This window comes from Chiloscyllium plagiosum, unplaced genomic scaffold (genome assembly GCF_037043375.1).
Source record: "Chiloscyllium plagiosum isolate Xiang-an unplaced genomic scaffold, Cpla_swu_hap1 HiC_scaffold_40, whole genome shotgun sequence".
Lineage (NCBI taxonomy): Eukaryota > Metazoa > Chordata > Chondrichthyes > Orectolobiformes > Hemiscylliidae > Chiloscyllium > Chiloscyllium plagiosum.
This window is the reverse complement of record NW_028270178.1, coordinates 22,144,901-22,157,533: the sequence shown is the minus strand read 5'-3', so window position 1 is coordinate 22,157,533 and position 12,633 is coordinate 22,144,901. Positions and strand designations below refer to the sequence as shown.

The 12,633-nt window shown below is 49.3% G+C and overlaps 1 non-coding gene across 1 annotated transcript; it reads right to left on the bottom strand.

The window, feature by feature from the left end:
- Window positions 1-4,953: 4,953 nt before the first annotated feature.
- LOC122545733 (U1 spliceosomal RNA) lies at window positions 4,954-5,117 on the bottom strand. Its single transcript, XR_006310586.2, has one exon. It is a non-coding gene; the product is annotated as a U1 spliceosomal RNA (small nuclear RNA).
- Window positions 5,118-12,633: the final 7,516 nt, after the last annotated feature.

Genomic DNA, 12,633 nt, shown 5'->3' with positions numbered 1-12,633 from the left:
ACAATGGGGAAACAAGCCCTTCAGCCCAACAAGACCACACTGACCCTCAGAAGAATAATCCATCCAGAGCCATTTCCCCACATTTACCCCTGACTAATGCAACTCACCTACACATGACAGATTAAAAAGAGGATCTCTCTCTAACTGGACGCTAGTTTAATGCAGCGTTCTTTCTCCATCCAAATACAATGGGACCCTCACATAACGCCCCCAAAACACAAAAGCCCCTCCTCCCCTCCCCTCCCTCCCTCTGTGTTTACATATATCGATATATCTCGTTAAACATCACCCAAACCCCTAGGTTACCGTCCTGACAGGTTTCCCGGGAAGCACTAGCTTTCGGAGAATCCTGTTACACTATAACCTGGTGTTGGGTGATCTTTAACTTTGTCCAACACCCCAGTCCAACACCAGCCCCTCCATCATCGAAATATAAAGATCACCAGCGGGCTTTTAACCAGGTGCTCCAAACACACACAGCAAGATCCCACGAGCAGCCGGGTAACCGCAGACAGATTGGGTGTATCCCTGATGCTGGTTAAGGGTTTGATTCTGTCTCCTGGACAAGAGGGAGCAATCCTCCTGTTGAACAAATTCCAAACATTTCCCCATTCCTTCTCTGTGCCCCGCACTCTCTGATCCCCGTCTTGTGCTCTCTCCATCTGAGATCTCTCTGTGTTCCCCCCTTACTCTCTCTCTCTCTCTGTTCCTCCCCTCTCTCCCTCAATCTCTGAAATTTCCTCTGTGTTCCCCCTCTCACTGTCTCCATCTCGAAGATCTTTCTCTCTGTCTCTCAGATTTCTCACATTTTATCCCCCGGCCTATGCACATGACTCTGACATTAGAATGGGGCTTTGGAGAGAGTTTCTCATGTTAAGGTATTAATTCCCTCCTCGGGGAGTCCTTCCTCTCAGACCCTGGGGGTATAACCCTGGGAGGCTTGTGTCACAGTCCCAAGGCCCCGGTTCCTTTAACCCCAGGCCTCAAATCCATTTTAAACCAATGCGCCTTCCACTGGGATAGTCAGCGCTATCTTTCACTAATTCCTCTCTCTCTCTACCTCTCTCTCTCCCCCTCTATCACTCCTTTCCCCTATCACTCTGTCTCTCTCCCCGCCCCCCCTTCACACCCTGCATTCTCTCTCTACCTCTCTCTCTCCCCCTCTCTCACTCATTTTCTCTCTCTCTCTTTCTCTCTCCCCCTCTCTCTCTGTCCTTGGAGCTGGAGTGAGAGAGGGAGGCAGTGACATCTGTGGGATCAGACTGTGCAGCAGCTCCCCCTCCATCTTTTCCCACCTTTGTCTCCCCCAGTCCAAACCAGAACACGCACCCTCGTGATAAAAATCCCAGAGACAGCCTGAACCCCACCATTCTTTTCCCTGTGTGTGCGTGTGAGAGTGTGTGTGTGAGAGTGTGTGTGTGGGTGTGTGAGCATGTGAGTGTGTGAGTGTGTGTGTGGGTGTGTGGGTGGGTGTGGGGGGAAGGCGGTGTGTGTGTGTGTGTGGAGGGAGGGCGGTGTGTGTGTGTGTGTGTGGGGGGGGAGGGCGGTGTGTGTGTGTGTGTGTGGAGGGAGGGCGGTGTGTGTGTGTGTGCGTGAGTGTGTAAAGGAGACAGGACAGTTTCTGATTATTCCCTCTCTCTCTCTGTCCGATGATTCCTCGCGGCAGAAGTCTCTGTCTCTGCACCGTCCCGAGTTTCAGCTCCTGGATCCAATCTCCTCCTCAGGCCCAGTGTTAGGGGGAGTGTGTGTGTGTGTGTGGCGGGGGGAAACACACTGAGAAATAAAAAAAATCAATTTGAAATAAAATACAACAGTGGCACCAAAACACAGCAAGATCCCACAGCCGACAGTGCTGCAGAAGCTCAATAATCTGATCATTTTTATTTCCAGTTTAATTATTTCCTGTCACCCCAGAATCAAATATTTCAGCAAGTTCACTATCTCACACTGCCCCTCTCTCTCTCTCCTGTTTCTCCTGCTCTCACCATTTTCCATTTCTTTCTCTCACTCTCTTTCTCTCCATGTCGAATTCAATCATCCTGCCCTCTCTATGACCCACTTTCCTCTGAGAGTGTGACAATTCTTTCCAGAGGGTCAGCTATTTTGGGTTACAATTCCCTCCTGAGGGAGTCCCCTCTCCCGGATCCTGGGGGTTTAACCTGTTTGTGTCACAATCCCAAGGCCCCAGTTACTTTAACCCCAGGCTTCAAACCCGTTTGAAAACTGACAAGGCCGTGATCTGAGAGGACCAAGTTAACCAGAGGCCCCGACAAACCAGGCTCCCACCCCCCTGCTCCCAGAGAAGATGAAACCTCGGGGGAATAAACAGACCCCCACTCACCTGGGCCCCACGGGCTGCAGCCTGGCCAACAGGCCTCAGGCCTGTGCTCCCCGCCCTCTGGAGGTTATTCTTGTCCAAGGCTTTCCTGGCCCCCAGGCATTTTGGATCTTCACTTTCCTGCTTTCCCAACAAAAGTTCCTCGGGATGAAAGAGGGAAAAGATGAGTTGGTGGGGGGCCGGGGTAGCGAGAGCAGTGTGCTGCAAAATTGCACAGCAAGATCCCAGGTGTAAACACAACCCTACCACCCCATTCCCCGTCCCCAATGCTTTTCATAACATCACAGCAACATCAAAATACAATCAAATCATAAGAAAGCAATTAACCAGAGGCTGGAAACATTATTAAACACACACACACACACTGTCACACAGTCACAGGCAGACAGGGAGAGCTGCTCCCTCTCCATACAGAGAGAGAACAGGGTTTGAGAATGAATCTGACCAATTCCTTGCGCACATTTATTCTGGGTGAGGGGTTAGTGGAGCCCACCCCTGCCCTCTCTGACAGGTTGCATCGTCTGTCAGTCTGCTCCCTGGGGAGAGCTCTGTCTGATTGACATGTTAATTCCCAGGACAGGAGCCTTGTGGGATCTTGCTGCGCACTGAGATGTTCATTCTGGGGCAACAAAGTGTCATCTTTCCCAGTTGCTGCAACCCTCTTTGTTTGAAGCCTTGTTAGTTTGAAAATATTAAAGATTTACTCCCACACTAGCGACTGTTTCCGTGCTGTCCCTCTCTGTGATTATGACTCTATGAACATTGCACAGGAAAGGTCCATCAAGCTTGTGCTAACAAAGCTCAATGAAATCTAGTCTCGTCCCAGGTAGTTTGTAAACGTTGTGAGGTTTCCCACCTCAACGAGCCCCCATCACAAGAACCCCAGCACTATCTGGGTGAAAGCCTTTTCCTCCAATCCCCTCCAAACCTTTTGCCTTTCACCTTAAAAACTCTGGCCCTTTGCTATCTGTCAATTCCTTGACTCAGTTAGATGTGAAGATCTTCCATTGCTCTGTAGTTGGACTGTTCCGTATCACCTGTCCTTCGTGGAGAGGTTTATTAAGAAAAACACCTTTGACCACAAATCCATCAGGAAGTGGTCAGCACGTAGTGTCCTTGAGACCCTTCGGAAAAGGAGAGGGCGGATCCTATCGAGCGGTTCTCTGAGCAGACTGTCAAAGCCATTTGGCAGAATGCCTCATCGCCAGAACTTTCCAACAAGCACCAAGACATGGCTTGGCTGGTGGTGAGAAGGGCTCTGCCTGTGAGATCCTTTATGCACACCCGGACTCTCAGCCGCACCGCACGCTGCCCTCGAAGCGGCTGCAGGGGGGACGAGACTGTCACACACCTCCTTCTGGAATGTGCCTACGCAGAGGAAGTCTGGAGAGGAATGCAGTGGTGTTTGTCGAGGTTCGTCCCGAGCAGCGCCATGACGCGGGACTCCGTGCTCTACGGCCTGTTCCCCGGGACGCACACCGAGACGAACATCAACTGTGCCTGGAGGATCATCAACTCGGTGAAGGACGCTCTCTGGGCGGTCCGAAACCTGTTGATCATCCAGCTGAAGGAGTTGAACCCGACTGAGTGTTGCAGACTGGCACATTCCACGGACCAGGACTACGTGTTGAGGGACGCGCTGAAGCTTGGGGCAGCTGCCGCCAAGGCACGGTGGGGAAAGACCACAGTGTAACATCTACCTGCCTAAAGAAGAACAGGTTGAAGGGCTTTTGCCCGAAACGTTGATTTCGCTGCTCCTTGGATGCTGCCTGAACTGCTGTGCCCTTCCAGCACCACTAATCCAGAATCTGGTTTCCAGCATCTGCAGTCATTGTTTTTACCTAAGAAGAACAGGGGGCCCACACAGTCATTTGGGCTCTGCTGACGCCTCAGCCAAATAAATGGGCATATGATTGATAACGTGTATAGAAATGATAAATTCTGATCTTTGCAAAGAAATGGAATGTTTACGTATGTATGGCATGACCAACTGTACAGACCATCAAATTATTTTAGGAACAAAGTATATTTTTGAATTGAAATAAGAAAAAATAGTTGTGAAACTTGAAAAGATTTACAAGGAGGTTGCCAGGGTTGGAGGATTTGAGCTTCAGGGAGAGGCTGAACCGGCTGGGGCTGTTTTCCCTCTCTCCAGTAAAGAGGCGTTTTGAGCACTGGGCAGTAAGTGGAGGGAAATGGATTTGGCAATTTGAGGGTTTGGCTCGTTGCTCTTGTCATAAGGTCGGACGTAACACAGTGGTTGATGGCAGGATGAAGTAGGACGTGCAGCACGTACCTTGCCAAATGATGGCAGGATGAAGTAGGACGAGCAGCATGTACCTTAACAAATGATGACAGGATGAGGTAGGAAGTGCAGCACGTACCTTGCCAAATGATGGCAGGATGAAGTAGGAAGTGCAGCAGGCACCCTACCAAATGATGGCAGGGTGAAGTAGGAAGTGCAGCAGGCACCCTACCAAATGACGGCAGGGTGAAGTACAACATGCAGCATGTACCTTGCCACCTTGTTGCAGAGAGATGGGTGGGACTTCAGGAAGGTGGAGGTAAGCCAAGCGAGCGCCCCCTATCGGATCATCTGACTTTTGCTTGTAGACCAGGGGAGAGCGCGAACGCAGTCCCCCACTACCACAAATTTTGCAGTCGAGTATCCCGCATTTGGGGACATCGCAGGCGTCAGCACACCCGAAGTGCAATGGGATAGCCTCGTCCTGGGAGAACCACCTTGGAGATCATGGTATCTCCCCTGCCAGGTAAGTATGCTCCGTGCGCTCACTCGCTCAAACCCAGCAACCGCCCCTACCCCTTACGCTCCGATTGACTGCGTTTTCGAAAATCGAACATTCACCTGCCTCAGGTTCCCTGTTCTGTAGAGACAGCGCCATTCCTCACCCGGATCAAAGAACATCCTGAAAGTCCCATGTTTTCCACCGAATACTACCCTCGCCGGGCGAGGCAGCGCTAATTTGCATTTCTTCCAGAAAAGGGAGACGCTCCGCCCTCAGCCCCGCCCCCTTCCCCGCCCCGCCCCCTTCAGGCTGCACCAGCAACAAAGCCCCAGTGATGTCCCAGGCACTTGTAGCTCTCTGCTCCCAGACACTGTCCACAGTGGGGAGGGCAACGCCAGTAAAAGCTATTTTAAAACTTTGCTGGTCAAACTTGAACGATATTTTGAAATCGCTTCCTTTCCCCTAATCCCTACAAATTGGACAAATCTCCTTCTTGTGAAACAGCAGCATTGCAATCTCCCACCCTCTGCGTTGCACCAGATGTAGATCAATTCCTTCAGGGAGATCTCATGGTTAAGGTTAAGGATCCCAGGCTCAAGGAAATATTTCTCAACATTGTTTGGCTGTCACGTTAAACTGAGGGCACCACCTTCTCTGGATGCACAATCCACGTTTTCAACACCCTCTGTTATTTCGAAAAACACTCGCCTGCGATTCAAATGTCAATATTATTTGCATATGTCTTCGATTAACTTGCTTACTTATACTAATAATGAAACGTGTTTTACCATAACACATGGTTCTGATGGTTGACGTACAAGATTAGATCCCCTAAGTGTGGAAACAGGCCCTTCAGCCCAACAAGTCCACACAGACCCTTGGAAGAGTCATCCACCCAGAACCATTTCCCCTCTGACTAATGCACATAACACTACAGGCAATTTTAGCATTGGCCAATTCACCTGACCTGCACATCTTTGGACTGTGGGAGGAAACCGGAGCAAACCCACGCAGACACGGGGGGGGGGGAATGTGCAAACTTCACACACTCGCCCGAGGCTGTAATCGAACCTGCGTCCCTGGCGCTGTGAGGCAGCAGTGCTAACCACTGAGCCAGCGTGCTACTCCCATATAGCACCTCTATAAACCCTGCGTGTCCTTCTAATTTCCAGAGCAACTTTACAGTTCTGTAATGCCTGTGCCCTCTGGCTTTGAGAGCGCAAGATTTTAAAATTTATACTTTAATCATTAAAATGTCTTTACATATATATATGTTTTATCACAAACGCAGGTACAGCAGCATATCAAAGAGACTAATAAACATCAGAGTTTTACTCTAATCAACAAACAAAGAAAAGGCATCTCTTCTTTGTGCAAGATTGCATTTTCAGAAGGTGATAAAGTGGTTAATACGACCCCGATTATAACGGGACAAACTGAAGATCAGGCTGTCCTCTCTGCTCCCAAAGTTTCTGAACCTTGGTGCTGATGTTCTCTCTGGAGTGCGTGAGGGACCCCTCTGATCTGAGTTGCTTTACTTAACTCGTTGCTGAAAATGCGTTGCTGGAAAAGCGCAGCAGGTAAGGCAGCATCCAGGGAGCAGGAGAATCGACGCTTCGAGCATGAGCCCTTCTTCAGGAGAAAGTGAGGTCTGCAGATGCTGGAGATCAAAGTTGAAACTTTATTGCTGGAACAGCACAGCAGGTCAGGCAGCATCCAGGGAACAGGAGATTCGACGTTTCGGGCACAGGCCCTACTTCAGGAGCCCTTCTCCTGCTCCTTGGATGCTGCCTGACCTGCTGTGTTTTTCCAGCAACGCATTTTCAGCTCCGATCTCCAGCATCTGCAGCCCTCACTTTCTCTACCTCCGAATACTGTTGAGCAGCAACGGTTTGGTGTGAGAATGCAATGAGCATAAGTTAATAACTTGATGTTAATTGACATTCTATCTCGGGAAGACTGTTACAATGGACAGTGTCTGATATTGTAACTTGCCTGTTGACTGAGCGGACCCTGGGAGCTGAACCGTCTCGATAGCAGTTCGACTGAAACTCAGATCCACTGTCCCACCCGAAACCTTGCAGCATTGTCCTGTCAACACCTGTCCAATCCTATCCATCACGTTGAATGGCCTGTATATCTGTCTGCAAACTTCCTGCAAACTTCCTGCCTTCGTACCGCAGTTCCCACTGTCCTATTAAAACCTGTCCCATATCATCGATCAGGGTAACAGGTCTGCGTCCCTGTTGGTCTGGCCCTGGTCCAGCTTCAGTTATCCAGTTTTTTCCCAGCAGGCCGTACCGATTCGCCAATGTTGCTTTCAGAATCCCAAAAGAGCTGTAATCGCTTTAAAAAGGGACAAGGTAGCAGACGATGACACGTCCCTCCCAGATCGTCCCAACGCCTCCTACTCTCGCTTTGAGCAGAATTTCGGCGGAGAGGTAACACCCAATTCCGACAAGTCCTGACCAACCTATCCCAACAGTCACTGCACCAGAGGTCAGATCAGTTTTCCTTCGTGTGAATCCAAGGAAAGTGATGGGACCAGACGGAGTGCCAGGCCGTGCACTCAGGGCACGCACAGACCAACTGGCAGAGGTCTTCTCAGACACCTTCAACCTCTCCCTGCAGCAGGCCCCTGTCCCGGCCTGTTCCAAGAGGGCCAACATCATCCCTGTGCCGAAGGAGACTCATGTCTCAATGACGACCGCCCAGTGACCCTAACTTCGGTGGACATGAAGTGCTTTGAAAGGCTGGTCATGGCATTAATCAACTCCAGCCTCCCCACTACGCCTGACCCACTCCAATTTGCCTATCGGACCAACAGTCCCATGTCAGATGCCATATCACTTGCCCTTCACTCCTCCCTAGAACATCTTGACACCAAGAGCAGCTACGTAAGAATCCTACTCATTGACTACAGTTCAGCCTTCAGCACTATTATCCCCTCGAGACTGATTACTAAACTTAGTGATCTCGGACTAAGCCCCACTCTCTGCAACTGGGTCCTCAGTTTCCTGACCCACAGGCCACAATCAGTGAAGACTGGGGACAATATTTCATCCTCACTAACACTCAACACTGGAGCCCCCCAGGGGTGTGTACTCCGCCCCCTACTGTACTCACTGTATACCCATGACTGCATCGCCAAATCCCAGACTAATGCCATTTACAAGTTCACTGATGACCCCACCATAGTCGGTCGAATCTCAGATGGCGATGAAACAGACTACAGAGAGGAGGAGGGTAAATGGTGAACTGAGAATAACCGAGCTCTCAATGCCGGCAAAACCAGAGAGTTCGTTATCGACTTTCAGCGGGATGTTACTCATGCCCCCCACACATTAACAGCACAGAGGGGGAACGTGTGGAGAGGATCAAGCTCCTGGGAGTGGTCATCCACAACAAAGCTTTCTTGGACTCTCCATGTGGACGCACTGGTTACAAAGGCCCAGCAACGTCTCCCCTTCCTCAGGCAGCTGAGGGAATTTGGCATCACGGTGAATACCCTCACCAACTTTTATAGGTGCCCCACCGAGAGCGTTCTGCCTGGGGGTGTATCACTCCCTGGTACGGCAACTGTACCACCCGAGATCGGAGACGGTTACAGAGAGCGGTGAACTCGGCCCGGACACTCACAAAGGCCAACCTCCCGTCTGTAGAATCCATCTACCAGGCCCCGCTGTCCAGGAAAGGCCCCCAGCAATCTCAAAGATCCATCCCCACCCTGACAATGTCTTGTTCCAACCTCTGACCCGGTCGTCTGTAACACTAATGCTCGGGCTCAGGGCCTGAACATAACCTGGCAGGGCAGTGGCAGCAAATCCCGGTGCGTACCAGGACAGCGTCACAGGGTGCATCATGCCCCTCTTGCCCGTGTGGCCAATGCCATGGGCTGCCAGGGTCAGTGAGTGGAGCTGGGATCTTGGGTAAATGACGCGGCCATCAGGGGGTCTGAGCAGCTGTAGGGAAGGAGACTGAGTGGTCCCAGTGCGGGGCCCTACCCTCCTTTCCTTGCGGTGGAGCGGCCTGTTGGGTAGCTCGCACAGCCTCCATAGGGTCAGCCAATACTGGGGCCTTCCCTATTCTGGGCTGAGCTGGAGGTGAGTGGTGGGTGGGTGTGGGGGGACAGTGTGACCCTCCCAGGCTGCTGGGTCAGCAGAGGTATTCCCCAGGGTGACAGGGTCAGTGCCAGAGGGATGTCCAGGGCATTTTATCATCTCTAGGGCTGAGGGTAAGAGGACTGCTCCCAGGGGGTTAGAGGTCACCGCAGCGTGTTGTAGGGGCCTCCCTACTGACGTGATGAAGCCTCTCTGTTTCCAGACTGGGCCAAAACCAGGGTCAACTCGAAAGGCAAATCTACAGGCAGGATCAATGTTTGCTGTATGACCTTTTCTCTCTATCTCTCTCTCTGTATATAAACCACTCCGAGCCCCTCCATTAGATTCCAGGCTGTAACTCACTCTGGGCTATCTGTTATTCTGTGTATAAATCACCCTGACCACCTTGACTAGATTCCAGTCTGTAAACTCAATCCCTGTCGTGTTAAGGTCATGTTCCTAAAAGAATCTCCGGGCAAGAACAGTCAATGTACCACTGTCCTCCTATCTGCTGGCACTACCATCATGTTAACTTACTGATGTTTCTGTACATGATCAGCCAAACCCCCTGGACAACACCATTTCAGAATTTCTCATCATTTTACACAGAAACATTCAGCTTTTTCTATTCTCACAGCATATCACCTTCCAGAATATTCTCTTGCAGCTGCCAATGTTTTCAATATAATTCACAAAACACTCTCAGCAAAGTAGATGACATGACGGGATGTAGCAAACTGTCACACTCAGTACCTTCATGTTGCAATGGAATAATATCCAGTCAGAAACCTGCCCTGGGTCAGGGACAAAACCTCCCTGGGTCTGGAAGTGGGGACAGGGCGGAGAATGGGGTTTTCGTCTGTCACTGAGTTAGTTTGGAAATCTGTGCTGCACATGGACATTTCTCCACATTATATCCAGTTTCTATGTGTGGGTGTGTGTGATGGAGAGAGTTTAAACTGAGTTTAACTCTGCCTCTCTGCTTAGGGATTCCCTGTCCTTCAGACATTTGACTGCAACATCAAAGAATGTGTGGGTATCTGCCTGTTTCTCTCCCGTCTTTCAGAACACATGGAAACCTCCACATACAGCAGTTGAATCCTGTCTGGCTCAGCTCATTGTTGAGTTGGTCCATGGTGGGAACTTTCTCCTCTGCTTTCTCTCCTCTCGTATCCCGTTGGTCTGTCTATAACTCGCCGAATACCATCAATTTGACTGCAATCTGCAGCTCACTCCGGGGTATCTGTTATTCTACACATAATCATTCCGAATCCCCTTGATAAAATTCCAATCTGTAACTGACTTCCATTTTAAGGGGCTCTGCACATTAGCCACGTCAATCCTTTGATTAGATTCCAGTCTGTATCACACTCCTGGGTATCTGTTATTCTGTATATTAACCATCCAATCCAAACCCTGTTAAAATTGCCCACAGTGTTCAGGGATGTGTAGGTGAGTTGCATTAGTCAGGGGTAAATGTGGGGAAATGGGTCTGGATGGGTTATTCTTCTGAGGGTCAGTGTGGTCTTGTTGGGCTGAAGGGCTTGTTTCCCCACTGTTGGGATTATATTAATCACCCAGAACCCTCTCGTTTAGATTCCAACGTGTAACTCCCTCCCGTGTATGTGTGACTGGCATGTTTCAAAAACACCCCAAAGCCTTCAATTCTATTCCACTTGATGGAGTTTAATTTAGATAAACACGAGGTGTTGCATTTTGGGGAAGCAAATTTGAGCAGGACTGATACACTTAATGGTCAGGTCCGAGGGAGAGTTGCTGAACAAAGAGACTTTGAAGTGCAGGTTCGTAGCTCCGTGAGAGTAGAGTGGCAGGTGGATAAGATAATGAAGGCGGCGTTTGGTATGCTTTCCTTTATTGGTCAGAGTTTTGAGTATAGGCATTGAGAGTTCATGTTGCAGCTGGACTGCACATTGGTTAGGCCACTATTGGAATATGGCGTGCAATTCTGTCTCCTTCCTACGAAAAATACGTAAGTTATAGAACAGAGGATGGATCGAGCAGCATTATCAGCAAGTTGTTAATTCAGAAATCCAAATAATATTTTGGGGGTTTTGGTTCAAATCTGAACTAGACATTTGAACTTGAATTCGTAAAGTTTGAATTCAATAAGCATCGAGAGCTAAGAATCTAATGATGAAAATGGAATAATTGTCAATTGTCAGAGGAAATCCCATTTGGTTCATTAATGGCCTCTAAGAAAGAAACTGCTCCCCTCAGCTGTGATTCAGGACCACAGCAATGTGGTTGAACGGTGGTGTCCCATTAGTAGTTTCCCAATCCTCCAGCACTTGTTCAGAATTCAAGGTTTGGGGCTGATGGGTGACGTTAGAGAGATTTATTCAAAAATTAGGGGCATGGAACGGGTATGTGGAGAAGGTCTTTTCCCTGGGGTGGTGGAGTCCAGAACTACAGGGGATATGTTTAATCTGAGAGGGGAAAGATTGAAAAGCGATCTAAGGGACAACATTTTCACACCAAGGGTGGTGCATGTTTGGATTGAGCTGCCAGAGGAAGTGTTGGAATCTGGGACAATTACATCATTCAACAGGCATGTGGATGGGTATATGAATAGGAAGGGCTGAGAGGGATATGGGCCAAATGTAGGCAAATGGGACTAGATGAATTTAGAACATTCGGTCGTCATAGATTGGGTTATACATTTCTATGACTGGCTATTTTTTGGGAAAATTTCATCCAATGCATCTAATATCCTTGTGGCTACTTCATTTGTGATCCTAAGATATAAGCCGTCAGGGCCAGGGGACGTATATGACTTTAGATGGATTAGTTTGTCTGGCACAAAGTTTCCAGTGATGATGGTGGGATTTAGTACCTCGCCCCTGTATCCTCCAGTATATAATGGAATGTCATTATTGTTCTTACTTCTTTTGCTCTTTGTACAAAGACTGCTGCAAAATATCTCTTTAGTTACCATTTCCCATCACTGTCTGTGCTGTTTGCTAAGAGAGATTGCTGAAGGAGGGGGGATATTTCTCCATGTGGGCAATGGGGAACAAAAGGTGACACTTTCAGAGGTGAGGTGCAGATTTAAAACAGGCAGCAGCAGGTATTCCTTCACCCAGGAGATCAGAATCTGTGGAATGAACTCTCGCAGAGAGCAGTGGGTGTCAGGACGCGGAATAAATTTCAGGAGGCGACAGACAGCTTTTTAATGAGGGACGGGTGAAAGGGTGATGGAGAGCGGGCAGAAAGCTGGAGTTGAATTCATGGTGAGGTCAGCCATGATGGTATTCGATAGCACAGCAGGATTGAGGGGCTGAATGGCCTCCTGTTGCTCCTAACTCTTATGTCCCTACGATTACGTGACAGTAACGTCAGTGATGTTATGAGTCCCACCAGAGTGTTGGGTACATGAGTAAGTGCAAGAAGCATTTTTGGTGATTTTGTTTTCTCCTTTTCTGTTCCA